Here is a 19,178-nt window from a genome sequence, read left to right on the forward strand (position 1 = left end):
CCAAGGCAACTTCTAAAATTTTGATGGTGATGTTCACTGTAAAAATAAATGAAATCTGGCCCTGGCCGGTTGGCTCAGTGGTAGAGCGTTGGCCTGGCGTGCGGGGGACCCGGGTTCAATTCCTGGCCAGGGCACATAGGAGAAGCGTCCATTTGTTTCTCCACCCCCCCCTCCTTCCTCTCTGTCTCTCTCTTCCCCTCCTGCAGCCAAGGCTCCATTGGAGCAAAGATGGCCCGGGCGCTGGGGATGGCTCCTTGGCCTCTGCCCCAGGTGCTAGAGTGGCTCTGGTCGTGGTAGAGTGACGCCCCGGAGGGGCAGAGCATCGCCCCCTGGTGGGCAGAGCATCGCCCCTGGTGGGCGTGCTGGGTGAATCCTGGTCGGGCGCATGCGAGAATCTGTCTGTCTCTCCCCGTTTCCAGCTTCAGAAAAAACAAAACAAAACAAAACAAAAAAACAAAAACAAAAACAAATAAATAAATAAATGAAATCTAATTTATTACAAAGGTAAATAGCTTTGAAAAATAAGAGAGTCTTTAATGGCCAGATTTATAATTACTTAGCTGTATATTTGATTGATCACTATGACATAAGAAATGGTAAGACAATGCATAATGCATAATATTGACTATAGGAACCTCTACAATGATACATTTATCTTTTTAAAAGAAATATACACTTAATAGAACTGAAATATTGCAGATAATTAGCTTATAGTTGCTTCCTGTTTTTCCTTTTATGCTATTTTTTTTTTTACTTTTTGCTTTCCTGGGAAATAAGTTATGAAAATACAGTAGTTACAGTCTCTTTCTCAGAACTTGCATGTCATAGGTTAAAAGAATATATTTGGCTTTTATAAATAGTTAATATCTTGGATTATATCTTTATTATATGCAGCTTAAGTGTCTGTTTGTCGCCGATAGCTTATTGGTTGCTTGCGTAACTGTACTAGCCAATGGGGTGAAGTTGCCATGGCTGAACGCAAATTGAGCGGGTCAGGGGGAAGGTGAACATTTGTTTGCATTGGCAATCATCTGCTTTTGAAACAATTTAAGGCTGAACACAAATTGAGCGTGTCAGGGGGAAGGTGAACATTTGTTTGCATTGGCAATCATCTGTTTTACATAAAAACTACATCTTAATGTAATTTCTTTTAAGAATGCCTCCTAGAAAATACAGCACTGAAGAGGAGAGAAAAGGAGCTAAAGCTGCACAAAAACGACTTTCTTGACAAAAAGAAACCACTGAGCAGAGAAAGACAAGGCTTGCCTCAGTCGCAGAGCAAATGTGTCTTTCTCGGCAAAATGAGACTGATGAGCATAGAGAAACAAGGCTTGCCTCAGATGCAAGACAAGGCAGGAGAGAAATGCAAAAAAAACGACAGAGTAATGCTGACCGAAACACAAAAAGGATTAAAACAGTTTCAAATGGAGAAACTTTAATTTTTGAGCATTCCTCTGGTGACATGAATATTAAATGTGAACACTGTCAGTCCTTAAACTTCAAGTTAGAAACTAAATCAATTTGACTGTGGCAAGAAAGGGTTTTCTCAATGTTGCAAGTACGGAAACATTGTAGTTCCACTAATTGAGAATTATCCACCACTCCTGAATAAATTATTGACTAATCAGCATCCAAATAGCAAACAGTACATGGATAGCATTCGATCCATTAATAGTTCATTTGCTTTTGCGTCCATGGGAAACAAACCAATTGACTTGCCTGGACCAGGCCTTTATTGCTTTCAACTTCATGGTCAAGTTTACCATCAAACTGGAACTTTGCATCCTTCTGACGGGAAAAGAAAGTTTGCTCAATTATATATACTTGATCCCTCAGAAGCCAGTTCGGCACATTTAGAATGGAATAAAAGAGTTCCTGAGACCTTACTTAATGAAATGGGGGAATTATTTCAAGACATTAACCCATTTGCTACTGCATATAAAATGATGCACGAAGTTGAAAAAAAGTTGGCCTCTAATGCTATAGCAAGCAATGAGCCAGCAATCAGCATTGCCATGGCCATTGTCTGTGATCGTAATTTAGATCAAAGGCGGTATAATGTCCGCAAGCCAACGAAGTCCTCCAATTGAAAAATAATGTCATAATAGCTAAGTCTTTGACTGGCTCCTCTAAAGGTGAAATACATGTCATTCCAAGAATTGATTTGGCTCCATCTCAAACAGGTTGCCGTTTCAATTGAGACGTAGACAATTTCCTGTAAAACTTGCCTTTACTATGACCATCAATAAGTCTCAGGGCCAAATGCTTAAGCGTGTTGGCATTTTTTTACCTGAGCCTGCATTTGGACACGGTCAACTTTATGTTGCCTGTTCAAGAGTTCGTGAAAGAACGAACGTAAAATTAAAAATAATTGATGGTCCTCTGCAAGGCGAGCTTAAAAATGATGGAAAGATCTACACAAGAAATGTTGTGTACAAAGAGATCTTTGACATGTGAATTAACATTTTATTATTTAAATCACCTTTATTTATTGAGCTAGCGGTGGCTCTTAAGAAATGTACTGCCAGTGGTTTCCTTCATTGCACTCTACTTTAAGCAATTAACCAAGTAGAAGGGGGAAACCCCGTGGGGCACTAAGCAAAGGGGAGTCCTCGCCGCCTGCCCTGGGTAATTCAGTTTGAATTAGCAGACACCTTTGCACAAATCATTTTAATTACAATTTATAATATCTAGAACAGCGGTCATTTCATATGACAGCCGGGCTTTCTAGTTCTGTATATTCAGAAGGCTTTTCTATTAAGAAAAGGAGACTATTTCTACCTTCTTTCCATATTAATCTAGTCATATTTCTCCCTTTCTGCAGTCCCAGAAGAGGTACTCCATCTGTAATGGTGCGTAATTCTTCTTGATGATCAGTAATTTTTTAATGTATTATTACTGTGACTTTATTTCCAAAGGAGTATAAATGGGAATGTTTTCTGTCTCTACAGAACTGGCATATACTTTTTCCTCTTCTTTTTTTTTATTTTTTTTATTTATTCATTTTAGAAAGGAGAGGAGAGGAGAGAGAAAGAGAGAGAGAGAGAGAGAGAAGGAGAGAAGAGCAGGAAGCATCAACTCCCATATGTGCCTTAACCAGGCAAGTGTGGGGTTTCGAACCAGCGACCTCAGCGTTTCCAGGTTGACGCTTTATCTGCTGCACCACCAAAGGTCTTTTCCTCTTCTTTTGAGACACATTTTTTTCTTTTAGATTTTTTTTGTATTGATTTAGCGAAAGAGGAAGGGAGAGAAAAAGAGACAGGAACATTGATTTGTTCCTTTTTGTGCCCTGATCAGGGATCGAACTGGCAACCTCTGTGCTTTGGGACAATGCTCTAACCAACCAAACTATCTAGCCAGGGCTTTTTTCTTTCTTTTTAAAGGGAAGCATCATGAAACTCTTGTGCTTCCATAAACATTCCCGGTTCTCTCCTGCCCCAAGCCCTTTGCACTTGTTCCAGACACCCATATTGACCAGCCCCTTATTTTCTTCGGGTTTCCTTTCAAACTTTTTTTAATTGAATTTATTGGGTTGACGCTAGTTAACGAAATTATACAGGTTTCAGGTGTACAGTTCCACAACACATAATTTGTACACTGTATTGTGTGTTCACCAGCCCCCTAAGTCAAGTCTGCATTCACCACCATTTATTCATCACCCTATACCCTCATTCACCTCCCCTACCACCCCCACCTGTAATCACCACACTGTTGTTTCTGTCCATGAGAATTTTTTCTTTTTCTTCTTTTTTGTTCAATCCCTCCACCCCCCCCACCCCAGCCACCCAACCCTTCCCGATAGCTGTCAGCCTGCTGTCTATGAGTCTGTAGCTATTTTCCTTGCTAGTTCATTTTGTTCATTAGATTCCACAAATGAATGCAATCATATGGTACTTGTCTTTCTCTGATTGGCTTATTTCACTTAGCATAATGCTCTCCAGGTTCATCCATGCTATTGTAAAGAGTAAGGTTTCCTTCTTTATTATGGCTGAGTAGCATTCCAGTGTGTAATTGTACCATAGCTATTTTATCTGTTCATCTACTGATGGGCACTTGGGCTGCTTCCAAATCTTGGCAATTGTAAATAACTCTGCAGTGAGCATAAGGATGCATATATTCTTTCAAATTAGTGTTTTAGGTTTCTTCAGGTAAATTCCCAGAAGTAGAATCTCTGGGTTGTAACTTTTCTTATCAGAGAGGCTTTTTAACCAAGTTATACAAATAGCAACTCTTTCCAAAGCCCATATTCTCTATTCTGCCAATTCTTTTTTGTTTCTTTATATAATTACCTGACATGTTATGTTTCTCAGTCATTGTTTATATAATAATACACACATATATCAATATAATTATATATCTCCATTGTGTAATGTAAAGTCTAGCACATAGTAGATGCTTTATAAGTATTTTTTATTTTATTTTATTTATTTATTTATTTATTTTTATTTTTTTATAATTTTATTTTTTTAATGGGGTGACATCAATAAATCAGGATACATATATTCAAAGATAACAAGTCCAGGTTATCTTGTCGTTCAATTATGTTGCATACCCACCACCCAAAGTCAGATTGTCCTCTGTCACCTTCTATCTTGTTTTCTTTGTGCCCCTCCCCACCCCCTATCCCTCTCCCATTCCCCCCTCCCCCCCGTAACCACCACACTCTTGTCAATGTCTCTTAGTTTCAGTATTATGTCCCACCTACGTATGGAATAATACAGTTCCTGTTTTTTTCTGATTTACTTATTTCGCTTCGTATCATGTTATCAAGATCCCACCATTTTGCTGTAAATGTTCCGATGTCATCATTTCTTATGGCTGAGTAGTATTCCATAGTGTATATGTGCCACATCTTCTTTATCCAGTCATCTATTGATGGGCTTTTTGGTTGTTTCCATGTCCTGGCCACTGTGAACAATGCTGCAATAAACATGGGGCTGCATGTGTCTTTACGTATCAATGTTTCTGAGTTTTGGGGATATATACCCAGTAGAGGGATTGCTGGGTCATAAGGTAGTTCTATTTTCAGTTTTTTGAGGAACCACCATACTTTCTTCCATAATGGTTGTACTACTTTACATTCCCACCAACAGTGTATGAGGGTTCCTTTTTCTCCACAGCCTCTCCAACATTTGCTATTACCTGACTTGCTAATAACAGCTAATCGAACAGGTGTGAGGTGGTATCTCATTGCCGTTTTGATTTGCATTTCTCTAATAGCTAAAGAAGATGAGCATCTTTTCATATATCTGTTGGCCATTTGTATTTCTTCCTGGGAGAAGTGTCTATTCATATCCTCTTCCCATTTTTTTATTGGATTGTTTGTTTGTTTGTTGTTGAGTTTTATGAGTTCTTTGTATATTTTGGATATTAGGCCCTTATCTGAGCTGTTGTTTGAAAATATCATTTCCCATTTAGTTGGCTTTCTGTTTATTTTGTTATCAGTTTCTCTTGCTGAGCAAAAACTTCTTAGTCTGATGTAGTCCCATTCATTAATTTTTGCCTTCACTTCTCTTGCCATTGGAGTCAAATTCATAAAATGCTCTTTAAAACCCAGGTCCATGAGTTGAGTACCTATGTCTTCTTCTATGTACTTAATTGTTTCAGGTCTTATGTTTAGATCTTTGATCCATTTTGAGTTAATTTTTGTACAGGGAGAGAGACTGTAGTCCAGTTTCATTCTTTTGCATGTGGCTTTCCAGTTTTCCCAGCACCATTTATTGAAGAGGCTTTCTTTTCTCCATTGTGTGTTGTTGGCCCCTTTATCAAAAATTATTTGACTATATATATGTGGCTTTATTTCTGGACTTTCTATTCTGTTCCATTGGTCTGAGTGTCTATTTTTCTGCCAATACCATGCTGTTTTGATTGTCGTGGCCCTATAATAGAGTTTGAAGTCAGGTATTGTTATGCCCCCAGCTTCATTCTTTTTCTTTAGGATTGCTTTGGCTATTCGGGGTTTTTTATAGTTCCATATAAATCTGATGATTTTTTGCTCTATTTCTTTAAAAAACGTCATTGGAAGTTTGATGGGAATTGCATTAAATTTGTATATTGCTTTGGGTAATATAGCCATCTTGATTATATTTATTCTTCCTAGCCAAGAACAAGGTATATTCTTCCATCTCATTATATCTTTTTCGATTTCCCTTAACAATGGTTTATAGTTTTCATTATATAAGTCCTTTACATTCTTTGTTATGTTTATTCCTAAGTATTTTATTTTTTTTGTTGCAATTGTGAAGGGGATTATTCTTTTGAGTTCCTTCTCAGTTGTTTCATTGTTGGCATATAGAAAGGCTATTGACTTCTGTATGTTAATTTTGTATCCTGCGACCTTACTGTATTGGCTTATTGTTTCTAGTAGTCTTTTTGTGGATTCTTTGGGGTTTTCGATGTATAGGATCATATCATCTGCAAAAAGTGATACCTTTACTTCTTCTTTTCCGATATGGATGCCTTTTATTTCTTTGTCTTGTCTGATTGCTCTGGCTAGAACCTCTAGTACCACATTAAATAAGAGTGGAGACAGTGGACAACCCTGTCTTGTTCCTGATTTAAGGGGGAAAGCCTTCAGTTTAGTGCCATTTAATATGATGTTAGCTGATGGTTTATCTTTATAAGTATTTTAATGAATGAATGATTGAATCATATTTGCTGTGTATTTACTATGTGTCAGAGACTATGATAGATTCTGGAAACAAAATTGTGAATACAACAGACTTGCTCCCTGTCTTCATGATCTGTACAGGTAAGGACAGTGATGCAAGCTGCACCATCTCCTGAGTGTGGTATAGATGTATTTCTGTCAACTTTAATATTCAAATATTAATGGATCTAAATCTCCAGAAACCCAATCTTTTACAATCACCCTGCCAAACAGTCCCCTGAGCCTTGATAATAAATTATTATCAATTGTTGTTATTTACAGTATTTATGTTCCATAAAGTCACCGAATACTGAACCATTGTTCCTGGGGGCAATACAAGGTTATTGCGTTTCTGCAAGCCTTGGTTCAACATTTTTGTTAACCGATCAACATATAACCTTGTTTTATGTATGTTTCTGTTAAAGGACATTTTATTTAATATATACTGTTGATTTACTAACATTGTCCTCACAGCCAGCAGCACTATACTTATACCTGAACAAAGCTTACCTAACACAGGTATTTTTTTCCCTACATTATATCACAACGTTCTTGTGCTAGGAGCACGAGAGAGCACTTCAGCACTGTGCTTGGGGTTCATTTTCACATTGAAATCACCAACAAGGAAGTGCACAAATGAGGAAAAGATGGCACAAAATGGAACGCAAAAGGGGCATTTGTCATATGAGAGCAGGTAGAGCATCAACTTATTTGACCTCAGCTGGGAACATGCCTGTGGGGGGCTCAAATTTCTTGCTGCCCAGCACATGTTTGTAAATGATTACAAAGGCATCATGAGTATTCGTTTTGGGGGGTACAAATAAATTTTAGCAAGTAGGCAAATTTGCAAATACAGAATCTGCAAAGAATCAGAGTCAACTATTTTAAAGAGTAAAAGAGAGGGAAGAATCTAAGATAGTTCATAAGTATATGAGCTGGCTTGATGGTGAGAAGTAGCAATGAGACTTTTGAAAGAACTAAACGATGTTTGTAGCCCTGGCTACTTCCCTACTTGAGTTACTAACACTGCAGCAAGAATCAATACTTTCGTGTCTGAACAACACAACTGAGGCTACACAAAAATGAAAACAAACAAACTGAACCATGGGAAAAGGAGACCTAATGTTTAGGGGCTTTGTTAATTCATTTAATTTTGGCAAGACGGCTGATGGCTGTGTTTTTGGCTCCATTATTTCTGGCCCTCTGATTTGTCTCTTATTTTTCTTCAGAAAATCTAATGCATTTATTGATCTTTTCTTAAAATCTTAAAAGACATTTAAGTATAAGTTATTTTAAACATGGAGTACAGGAAATAGTGTAACTATTCACATGCTCTCCTGGTTATCTACTGCTACCTAACACACCATCTTCGAAGTTAGTGACTTAAAACAGTGACTGTGCTCACAATACGGTGGATCAGGTATACACAGTGGGTTGGCTTGTTTAACAGAGGTTCAGCTTACTTGATGGGGGCTCTAACTGCTTTAGAAAGGCCATATGTCTGTGGCTTTACTTTTATCTTTTATCTGGCTTCTTCATTTCTTCTGATGTTGCATCGGCTGAGCCTGTTTTTGCCAAGATGGCTTCTTCACTAACTCACTTGGTGCCTGAGCTAGGGAGGTTGGGAACTGATAGGACTGGCTGGACAGACATCTCTTTCTCTCCTTTTATCTATCCCCATTATCTCCACATGACTAGCTTAGGGCTTCCTCACAGTGTGGTGGTCTCAGGGTAGTCAACTTCTGGTTTCCCCCAAAGGAAACATTCCAAGAGACAAAAGTGGATACTACCAGATTCTTAAGGCATTGTCCGGGAAATAGATAAAATGCTGTGCCCACTGTATTCTGTTGGTTAAAGCAACCACAGAGCGCACCTCTCAGAGTTAAGAGAAGGGGACAGAGATCCCCCAACTCTTGAAGGGAGAAGTGTTAAAGAATCCATGGCCATTTTAATCCACTATGTGTAATCACTTCTGAGAAGGAGTAGATGTTAACATTTGGCCCTTATTTTCTTGAGATTTCTCCTAGAAAAAAAAAATGACAGAGCAAAAGTTCTCGTTCTCCATCCAATCCATCCCGGTAATCATGTTCTTGAAGTTATTGTGCATCAATCCCATGCATTCATACTATAGCTTTATCTAGCCACAAGCAACATATGCTAGAATTTTGTGTGTTTTAAATTTATATTTAGGCCTGACCTGTGGCGGTACAGTGGAAAAGCGTTGACCTGGAATGCTGAGGTCGCCAGTTCGAAACCCCAGGCTTGCCTGGGCAAGGCACGTATGGGAGTTGATGCTTCCTGCTCCTTCCCCCCCTTCTCTCTCTCTTTTCATGAAAATAAATTTTTTTTTTAAATTTATATTTAAATATATGATGCTTAATGGCTCAAATTGATTTGCAACTTTCTTTTCACTAATCATTATGTTCTTAGATGTATCTATATTTGTACATGTGTTTTAGCTGTGGAATAGTATTACTTTGTATGGATAAACAAACCATCATTTATCTATTTCTCATAAATACACACACTTTCTCTTTAATAAAATAAAATGTTGCTGCAAACTCCTGTACATGTCTCCCCTTGAGTACTGGTCTAAGAATTTCATTAGGACTCCTCTGTCCAGTATGGGAGTCATTAGATATGTGGCTATTGAGCACTTGAAATTCAAATGGAGTGTGCTCTAATTATAAAATACATATAAGATTTTGAAGATTTAGTAAAAAAAGAGAAATATTTATATATAATGTCTCAATACTTTAAAATATTAATTATATATTAAAATGATAATGTTTAGAATATGGTGGGTTAATTAAAACATTATTATTATTTTTTTTTTGCATTTTCTTTTCTGAAGCTGGAAACAGGGAGAGACAGTCAGACAGACTCCCGCATGCGCCCGACCGGGATCCACCCGGCACGCCCACCATGGGGCGACGCTCTGCCCACCAGGGGGCGATGCTCTGCCCATCCTGGGCGTCGCCATGTTGCGACCAGAGCCACTCTAGCGCCTGGGGCAGAGGCCACAGAGCCATCCCCAGCGCCTGGGCCATCTTTGCTCCAATGGAGCCTCGGCTGCGGGAGGGGAAGAGAGAGACAGAGAGGAAGGCGCGGCGGAGGGGTGGAGAAGCAAATGGGTGCTTCTCCTATGTGCCCTGGCCGGGAATCGAACCTGGGTCCTCCGCACGCTAGGCCGACGCTCTACCGCTGAGCCAACCGGCCAGGGCCAATTAAAACATTATTAAAATTAATTTCACTTGTTTCTCTTTAGTAGGGCTGTCAGAACATTTAAAATTGTATGTGTGGTTCACATTATCCTTCTACTAGATAGAATTTCTCAGAGCGTTTTCGCCTCCAGCTTTACTAGTTATTGCCAAATTGTTCTCCCAAGTGTTTGCCCCAATGGATGTCTTCCCAGGGGTGTGTCAGAAGAGCTCCCACTTCCTGTATCCTCTCCAATCCTTGTTTTCAGACAACGCTTCTGCCAGTCCGATAAGGTATGAAAAATGGTATCTAATCATCGTTTTCATTAGTATTTCCCTGATTACTAGGGAAGTTAAGAACTTCTTATATGCTTATTGACCATCTACCTAATAATCGTTTTTGCCTTAAGGTCCATTTTTGTCTGGTTTTAGTATTGCAGTGCTATACATTGCCATTTCCAATGACATTGTTTTATTTGTTCACTTATTTTTAATGATTTATTTTTTTATTCACTGAGACGAGAGGAGGCAGAGAGACAGACTCCCTCATGTGCCCTGACCAGGATCCACCTGGCAAGCCCACTAGGGGGTGATGCTCTGTCCACCTGGGGCATTGCTCCATTGCTCAGCAACCAAGCTCTTCTTAGTGCCTGAGAAGGAGGCCATGGAGCCATCCTCAGCGCCCAGGGCCAACTCTCTCTAATCGAACCATCACTGCAGGAGGGGATGAGAGAGAGAGAGACAGAGAGACAGAGAGAAATGAAAAGGGGAGGGGTGGAGAAGCAGATGGGCACTTCTCCTGTGTGCCCTACCAAGGAATTGAACCCAGGACATCCAGACACTGGGCCTGGGCCTATGCTCTACCACTGAGTCAACTGGCCAGGGCAAAGATGACATTGTTATAGAGAATTTCAATTGGTAGTCCCTCTGGACTCCTGATCTCACCTTGAACTGCTATTCATTTGTGGTTGTGCACTAGTCCTAGAGATGGAATGGCTATATATATATATATATATATATATATATATATATATATATATATATATATGCATGGTAGTGCTACCTTTTTTTGGGATTACTCTTTGCCAGGTTTACTGTCTTCTTTTCCATGAATTTATGTTTTGAGTATTTTATTTAACTCTTAGACCAGCCAGAAGAACCTAGAAGGATAAAGGAAAATTACTTCCTCCCCTCCAGATGTATAAAATTTTATTAGAGAAAGTAGATATAGTAAAGTGTTACCTTGAATGTTTTGAAAAAATATTGCCAAGTTTCTGCATTTCTCCTTTCTAAATTTAAAAATGGTATTTTCATATTTTACCTTGGAATTGAACAGTATGGAGATAGTTTGCTTTGACATTCAATGAACTTATAGACATTCTAAAATCTTCTGAGAGAAAAATTAATATGACCAACAAAAGCATCCCTCTCCAAAACAAACAAAATACACCAGGGCAGAGATTTACAGAAGAGATGGTATATTCATTCTCTGTTGTTACTGTCAAACATTACCATAGTATTGGTGGCTTAAAACAACATGCATTTATTATTTTATAGTTCTGTAGGTTATAAATACACATGTATCTTACGGGGCCAAAATCAAGGTTTCAGTAAAGTTGTGTTCCTTATCAGAGGCTCTAGGAGAGAGTCCATTTCCTTGCCTTTTCTCTTTTCTAGGGTCTGCCCACATTCCTTGTCTCCTGTTCTCAGCTTCCTCTAGTCTCAAAGTCAATAACATTGTATCTCTCTGGGCACTCTTCCCTAGTCATAATTTCTTCTCTCTTCTTGGCCTCCTTTTTCTGCATTTAAAGACCCTTGGGATTCCAGTAGGCCCATCTGCATAATCCACGATAGTCTCTCTAGTTTAAATTTAGTGGATTAGCAATGTTAAGGCCATCTGCAACCTCAGTTCCCTTTTACCATGTAACCTAATATATTCACGGAGTCTGGGGATTAGGATGTGCACGTTGTTGGGGGGGGCTATTATTCTGCCTACTATAGATGCCAAGTTCCATTTTGAACATGTTGAATTTAAAGTCTCTGTGGTATATCAAAGTAGAATTTCTTTTGTGTGTGTGTGTGTGTGTGTGTGTGTGTGTGTGTGTGTGACAGAGACAGAGAGAGTCAGAGGGACAGGTAGGGACAGACAGACAGAAAGGAAGAGAGATGAGAAGCATCAATTCTTCATTGCGGCTCCATAGTTGTTCGTTGACTGCTTTCTCATATGTGCCTTGACTGGAGGGCTACAGCAGAGGAAGCGATTTCTTGCTAAAGCCAGCAACCTTGGGCTCAAGCTGGTGAGCTTTGCTCAAACTAGATGATCCCGCACTCAAGCAGGTGACCTCGGGTTCTCGAACCTGGGTTCTACGCATCCCAGTCTGACGCTCTATCCACTGCGCCACCACCTGGGCAGGCTCAAAGTGGAATTTTTTATATGCAGCTGTAAAGATGAACTTGGAGTTCAGTTAAAAAATATAAACATATATCTGATAATACAGATTTAAGGAGCTGTCGTTATAGTTGTAGTTGAAAGTGTGCATATGAAGGAGCTCATGATGGAATAGTGAACAGAATGAGAAGAAAAGGGAGAGGAAAGAATCTAAGGAGTAGGTCAGAGAGGTGAAAAGGATAGAAGATGGGGGTGGATGAAATTTAAAAGACGTGCAATATGTATAGTTTTGGACACATGCTAAGACATTGAAGGGATTCATTGATGGTTTTTATTTGATCAGAAATGTGATGGTTCAAGTCATTTGCTTCCAGTGACAGTGACAGAGATCTTAAGGAGACTGATGAAGATTTGAAATAGTCATCGAGGACTGAAGGAAGGGGAAATAACTAAAGATTGTTACAAGGATTGCTGAGTTGTTCCTGGGGTTAAGTGGACTTATTCCCATAGTCTTCTGAGAGGTTGATGAAAACTAAATTCTTTAAGAAAGAACAGATGGGCTTGGTAAATAATTTTGGACCTATCTAGGCACTTTGGGAAGAGAGGAATGTGTATATTAGGGCTACGCATGAGTTAAATCACAAGTCATAGCCTTGTTTCATATGAAAAAAACATACGAATTCTAAATGACAATCTGTAAAACAAACATAGGCACTTGGTCTCAGAGCTCCTTTTAATATTATTTATTACCTGGTCCCACGTATTACCTAACCTCATATTTGACTGTACTTCATGTCTCCCCGGGTCTAGTTAACCAATTTCTTCACTGACTCAATACTTTACCTTCCTCTTCCACCAGACGTGCAGGCAACCTATCTCCAGTGCTACTACCAAAAGCACTTAACCCGGAAGTTTGCCTGCATACTCACTGTAATGACTTCAGTCTATATTAATCCCTCTCTTCTCTGAATTCTTGTATCTGTATATATCATAGCTGCATCACCTATGAGAGCCCTTAGCTGTGAATTAACTTGTGTCATTCTTTTCTTTTTTTAAGTGAGAGGAAGGAAGATGGAGAAATAGACTTTCACATGCTCCCGACCGGGATCCAACTGGCAATTTGGTCTGGGGCTGATGCTCTGGACCAACTTAGTCACTGGCTGTGGGAGGGGAAGAAGGAGAGAAAGGGGGAAGAGAGGGGGAGAAGTAGATGGTCGCTTTTCTTGTGTGCCCTGACTGGGAATCGAACCCGGGAGATCCACACACCAGGCCTATACTCTATCCACTGAGCCAACCAGCCAGGGCCATGTCATTTTTTATAGCTTCTCATGTGTTTGTTTTTTCAGAGCTTCTATTCACTTATTTAATTAATATTTTTTTATCATTTCTTATGTGCCAGACCTGATACCAAGGGCTGGGTGTAAAGTCATGTTTAAAACATGTTTAAACAGATGTCCTTATTTCTACATCCGAATTTCCCCTGTCACTTAAAGTAATGCAGAACCCATAATAAGCATCTAATCACACATGATTATGACATGATGCAAGACACCTGTCAAGGCTATTCTTGATGCTGACGTTACAGTTTGCAGTGCGAATCTAGGATTTCTTACAACAGATAGACTGTAACATGTGCTGAATCTTGAAAATACATTCATGGGACCCAAAGCCTTTCCAGAGAAGAAAGACATGCTGAGTAGAAGACTGATTTTAGGTTTGAAATATAAATGCTTCAGGTAATAACAGACATTTTTCAGAATAATGAATGGGCAGGGAAACCAAAATACTGCCTGCAGAAGGTTCTGAAATTATAGGTCACCATGCTGACAGGGTACAGAAAGAAGCCTTCTGGCTTTCCTGGAAACTGAAAGACACTTTAAGTCTGTAGCAATTTACAGTAAATGTGAAGGTGCCTTATTGAGCTGTCTTGTGAGTAGAAATAACATCATTTATGGAGGTTCTGGGACACACTCTAGTCTAGGTGGAATTAAGCAGATTCAAAACCTACTCACATAAAATTTGGTATCTAAGATTGGGGAGGGGATAACAGACCCATGGACCAACTGAGTCACGTTGGGATCTTTGGGATCTCTTTCTCCCATGGCCAAGGAGTGTATAAAAACTGTTCTGGGTTAAATAGCTCCCATCCCCCTTTTTATGGACAAAATACTTTGTTGCATGTATATGTGTGAGTATGTGGGTGTGGTGCATAGACAGGTATAGGGAATGCTAACTTTGTATTGGGGTCAGGGTTAACAGGCAACTAAGTAATTATGGGACTGATAAGTTAAGATTAACTATGACTGAGATATTTTTTTTTTTTTAGTTGAGAGGAGGAGAGATAGTGAGGCAGACTCCTGCATGCACTTCAACTGGAATCCTCCCAGCAACCCTATCTGGCGCTGATGCTCACAACTGAGCTATTTCTAGTGCCTGAGGCTGACACAGTCAGACCAACTGAGCTATCCTCAGAGCCCAGGGCTACACTTGAACCAATAGAGCCATAGCTGTGGTAGGGGAGGAGAGAGAGAGAAAGAAGAGGGTGCTAGAAGGGGGAGAAGAGGATGATAGCTTCTCCTGTGTGCCCTAACTGGGAATAATACCCAGGATGTACATACACTGGTCTGATGCTCTTTCCACTGAATTTAATGAGAAATTGTTCGGGCCCTCCTTGGTTCTGGCTATAGGAGTCTAGTTTTCATGGACTAAAAAAGAAAAACTACTCCCCAAACTAAATAATTTTCTTTTCATCAGGAAGGCTTAACTAATTGCTTTCGAAATCCTTTCTAAGCCCAATTAGGTTCTGACTCTTCTTCAACCTTCTTCTTGGATTCTGCCCCCTGAATGGCACATTGAAAGTTAACCTTTAGTACTGAGCCAAGTTTTACACTTCAATTTACAATTTACTAAAAACTTAGTAATTGATAAATAATGTTGACTGAAGTGGAAAATTGAGGTGTTATCTTACTGACTCAGGTCCAAGCTAATTTTTCACCAGAAATATTCCAATAATCAAGGCAACATATAAACAGAATCATGCCAATTCTGGTGCCCTCTTTGGAGCTCAAACACAAAAAAATTGAGAGAACAGAAAGAGGCTGTACTTATTTATTCTAAGTTCAACTAATATTGATAAAGTACCCTACCCTATGAAGTGGACTGCACACACAGCCAGAAATATACTGATGAACATGAAAGTTCATGTGCTTGCTGTCCTCTGTTTACATTATCCTTTGTGAGTTGACTGGGAAACTGCTCACCCAAAGAGTGGGCCACCTGGAAGCATGCTTTCAAAAAGGGCTTAGAGGGGCCCTGGCCAGTTGGCTCAGCGGTAGAGCGTCGGCCTAGCGAGCGGAAGACCCGGGTTCGATTCCCGGCCAGGGCACACAGGAGAAGCGCCCATTTGCTTCTCCACCCCTCCGCCGCGCTTTCCTCTCTGTCTCTCTCTTCCCCTCCCGCAGCCAAGGCTCCATTGGAGCAGAGATGGCCCGGGCGCTGGGCATGGCTCTGTGGCCTCTGCCTCAGGCGCTAGAGTGGCTCTGGTCGCAATATGGCGACGCCCAGGATGGGCAGAGCATCGCCCCCTGGGGGGCAGAGCACCGCCCCTGGTGGGCATGCCGGGTGGATCCCGGTCGGGCGCATGCGGGAGTCTGTCTGACTGTCTCTCCCTGTTTCCAGCTTCAGAAAAATGAAAAAAAAAAAAAAAAAAGGGCTTAGATTCACTTAACAGACGTGTATAGGGTCACTGAGGAGAAAATAGGGCTGTTTGAGAACGCATTGCTCACTCTGTGAGAAAAAACGAATGACCATCTACCTCCTACACAGAATTTCTCAGTGACACAATTCTGGACTGACTCGACCACCAGAATATCTTAGCATAGAAATGCTCTTGTTCCTTTGTCTCTTTCTCTTGTTAATGGAATGATTCAACTGCTGCTTCAGTCTTCCCCTGAAGTATGCAGCTTAGCTTTCTCATCTTTAAATTCATACCCATGCATTGATTTTCTTTTTCAATTATGCCAAATTGCATGATGATTATACTCAACTTAAAGTTGAATCTTGTAGTTGTCAATTACTATGTTTAAAATAAGAAAATATGAACACCAATTCTGAAGTTTTCAAAAACTTACTTTTCATGTGTTCTAATCTACACTTTCATTCATTTGTCAGTAGGTGGCAGCACATTATTTTCATTCACTGTTGAAGGAGAGAGAAGGGAAAAAGATACTTTATCCAACTGTATTTTGTAAAGACAACCCTGACTGGAACAAAGTCAAATGGTTTTCATAGACAATCCTCATTATTTCATAAAGGTATTCCTTTAATTCTATACATTGTTTTGTATCTCTAGTGCCTTTATTTTAAATTCTTTTCTCAAAATCTCATCATAAACACGCTATTATAAGTACAACATTAGCTTTATTTGAGTTTTGGAAAATGTAGCTTTTTGTGACTAAGAGCCCAGTTAAGAGATGAAAACCCTAATTAATATGAACTTGTCTGGGAATGTGTTCTCTGAGCTGATGTTGGTCACTAGTGACTGGGGAACTAGGGAGAAATTATCTTCCCTGCATTAGTTTTCAGGACTGTTGTCCTACCTCCTCAGGGCGAAACAGATGGAAATAAGAATTACTAATCTATTTATCTATTTGGACCTTATAGCTTTCTAAGTATTTTGATCCATGCCAGTATTTTTAGAAAAAGGAGGCATAGTTACCCTTTAGGAAAACTCAAAATAATTCCAAAAGCATATATACTGCTTAGCTTTTCATAATTCCAAGCTTAAAAAAAACATATAGGGACAAAATAATCAGTTCAATTCAACAAATAATTACTAAGTGATGCTTTATTCAGTTATCCAAAAGACACTTCTTTGACCTTCATTCTTTAAAAGGTATTATGCTAGATGTTGTAGAAATACAAAGTAAAGATGATATGCTTCCTGCTTCCTGGTTGTTTTAAGACCAAGGATAAGACCTATATACAAACAAATATGTGTAAGGCACCTGGTGTGTAATCAGTAAACATTTATTGAATGAACTGTCTTAAATAGCTGTATAATGTGCTATGGGACTTCAAAGGGGAAATCAGTAAATAGGTTAGGAAGAACTGGCTTCTGCCATGGCTTTGGAAGAAAGGTGTGACTGAGGGGTCAGGAGGTGGGAGGTGCTCTAGGTGCCTGGACCACCAGGACCACCAGGAACTGGGAAATAACAGATAGTCTAGTTTGGCAGGAGGTAGCTAAGGCATCAGCCTTCCACTTAAAGAATTAACAAGGTACACCATGGGACAGAATAACCTCCTGGCAGTGCACTTACTGACTCAGAGTTTATGCATGGAGTCATGCTCCCAGGGACTTATCACAACCCTCCAGGATGGTCTTTGGCCTCCAAACCTCAAACCCTTGTGAGGTAAGGACAAATCTCTTGTTCTTCCTTGTCAACCAAAGTACCAATTGGTAACAGTTTTTCTTTATTTATTTAGAAAAATGACTTTTTAAAAGTGATATAGAGGTGACGTCACGGAAATGGCGCTGTGAGCAGCGCATCCGACAGATCTCCCCAAAATCACAACAAATTTATCAACTAGAAACAGAAAAATTTATCCTCGGAGCATTCCGGAGTTCCACACAAACTGAAAGCGAAAGGACGGTTATCACTTGAATCTGAGAAACGAGGGTGTAGAGGAAGCTACCGCAGGGACGTTCCTTCAAGCCGCGGAGGGAGTGCGCCTGAGGTGAGTCAGCCCACACTCGGGAGCGGCGAGCAGCCGCTGGCGCGCGCCCGGTCCGGTTGCAGAGCGAGCACCGCTAACGTTTCCAGCGGCCCGCGCACTGCGAGTGAGAGTTGCCAGCCACCGGTGCCCGGAGCATCCCATTCGCGCGCGTGCCCTGGGCAATCCACGCGCCCAGAGCGCCCTACTGGCCCACACACCCAGGGTGCCCCATTATCCTGCGCCCAGTGCGCCCCAGCCGCCATCAGCAGGGCAAGCGGGAGAGGTGCCAAGGCAGTCTTCCCTACTTGGGAGATTCTCTCCGTGGGCGGGGCACCTCACCCAGCCATTCAAGCTAACAATCAAGCGTTGGGGGAAGGGCACTCAGGCAGCCTGAAATACCTTCGGGAGCACAGCTGCGGACCCAATCACTGAAATTAGCTTAAACCATGAAATCTGTGCACCCACGGGTTCTAATTGATAAGATCTCTCTCAGTTCAGCGATCCAAGACAAGAGGCGTGATATTTTTTAGTGCCTCTTGCTAAAGGGGCGGGGGCAACTTCTGATTGATAGAGCCTCCATATTCAGGGATAAACGCTAACAAGAGGGACTTGGCAGATAATAAGATCTATACTACACTAGTCGCAAGCAGAGACTAGTGCCTCTTCTTCCCAGCCAAAACAGGCTACAAAGTGTGGAAAGCCTGGGTTGAGTGGTCCAACTGAATGCTAGGCGCTAAACAGTCACCTTGACAACAATTGACTCCCACTCCTGCCTGATTACACTGGAGGCTCTGACTGCCAGAGCCTTTCCCAAAGCCTTGCGCTGAGTGGGGATAGAGTGGGGATTTCCCAGCTCTTTGAGCCTCTTACTCCCCAGGCAGAAGCAGTTGCAGCCTTATAGCTGGATCACCAGGCTGCTAATTCAGGAAGGGGGGACTAGGAGAGAGACTCCAGGAAAGCAAACTCTCTCATCGTTGGACCCTGCAAATGCCAACAAGCCTTGACTACCAGCAAGACTAAAGCCAATTATATGACATTGCCATAGAATCCCATCAACTGCAAATCCCTACCTAAGTGTGACACAGGGGCAGAGCCTGGGGTACAGAGTCACTGACCAGGAAGAGGGAGAGAAAAGAAAAAGGAAGAAGTTAACCTCTCAAAATCAAGAAAAATCCACATACTTTACAACTTGTTCCACTAATTTTTTTTTTTGTTGTTTGTTTCT

The 19,178-nt window shown here is 40.7% G+C and overlaps 1 non-coding gene across 1 annotated transcript; it reads left to right on the forward strand.

Annotated features, from left to right (window-relative positions):
• Positions 1–15,547: 15,547 nt before the first annotated feature.
• On the forward strand, positions 15,548–15,623 carry TRNAA-AGC (transfer RNA alanine (anticodon AGC)). The gene has a single exon. It is a non-coding gene; the product is annotated as a tRNA-Ala (tRNA).
• Positions 15,624–19,178: the final 3,555 nt, after the last annotated feature.

Source organism: Saccopteryx bilineata, chromosome 2, assembly GCF_036850765.1.
Source record: "Saccopteryx bilineata isolate mSacBil1 chromosome 2, mSacBil1_pri_phased_curated, whole genome shotgun sequence".
Taxonomy (NCBI): Eukaryota; Metazoa; Chordata; class Mammalia; order Chiroptera; family Emballonuridae; genus Saccopteryx; species Saccopteryx bilineata.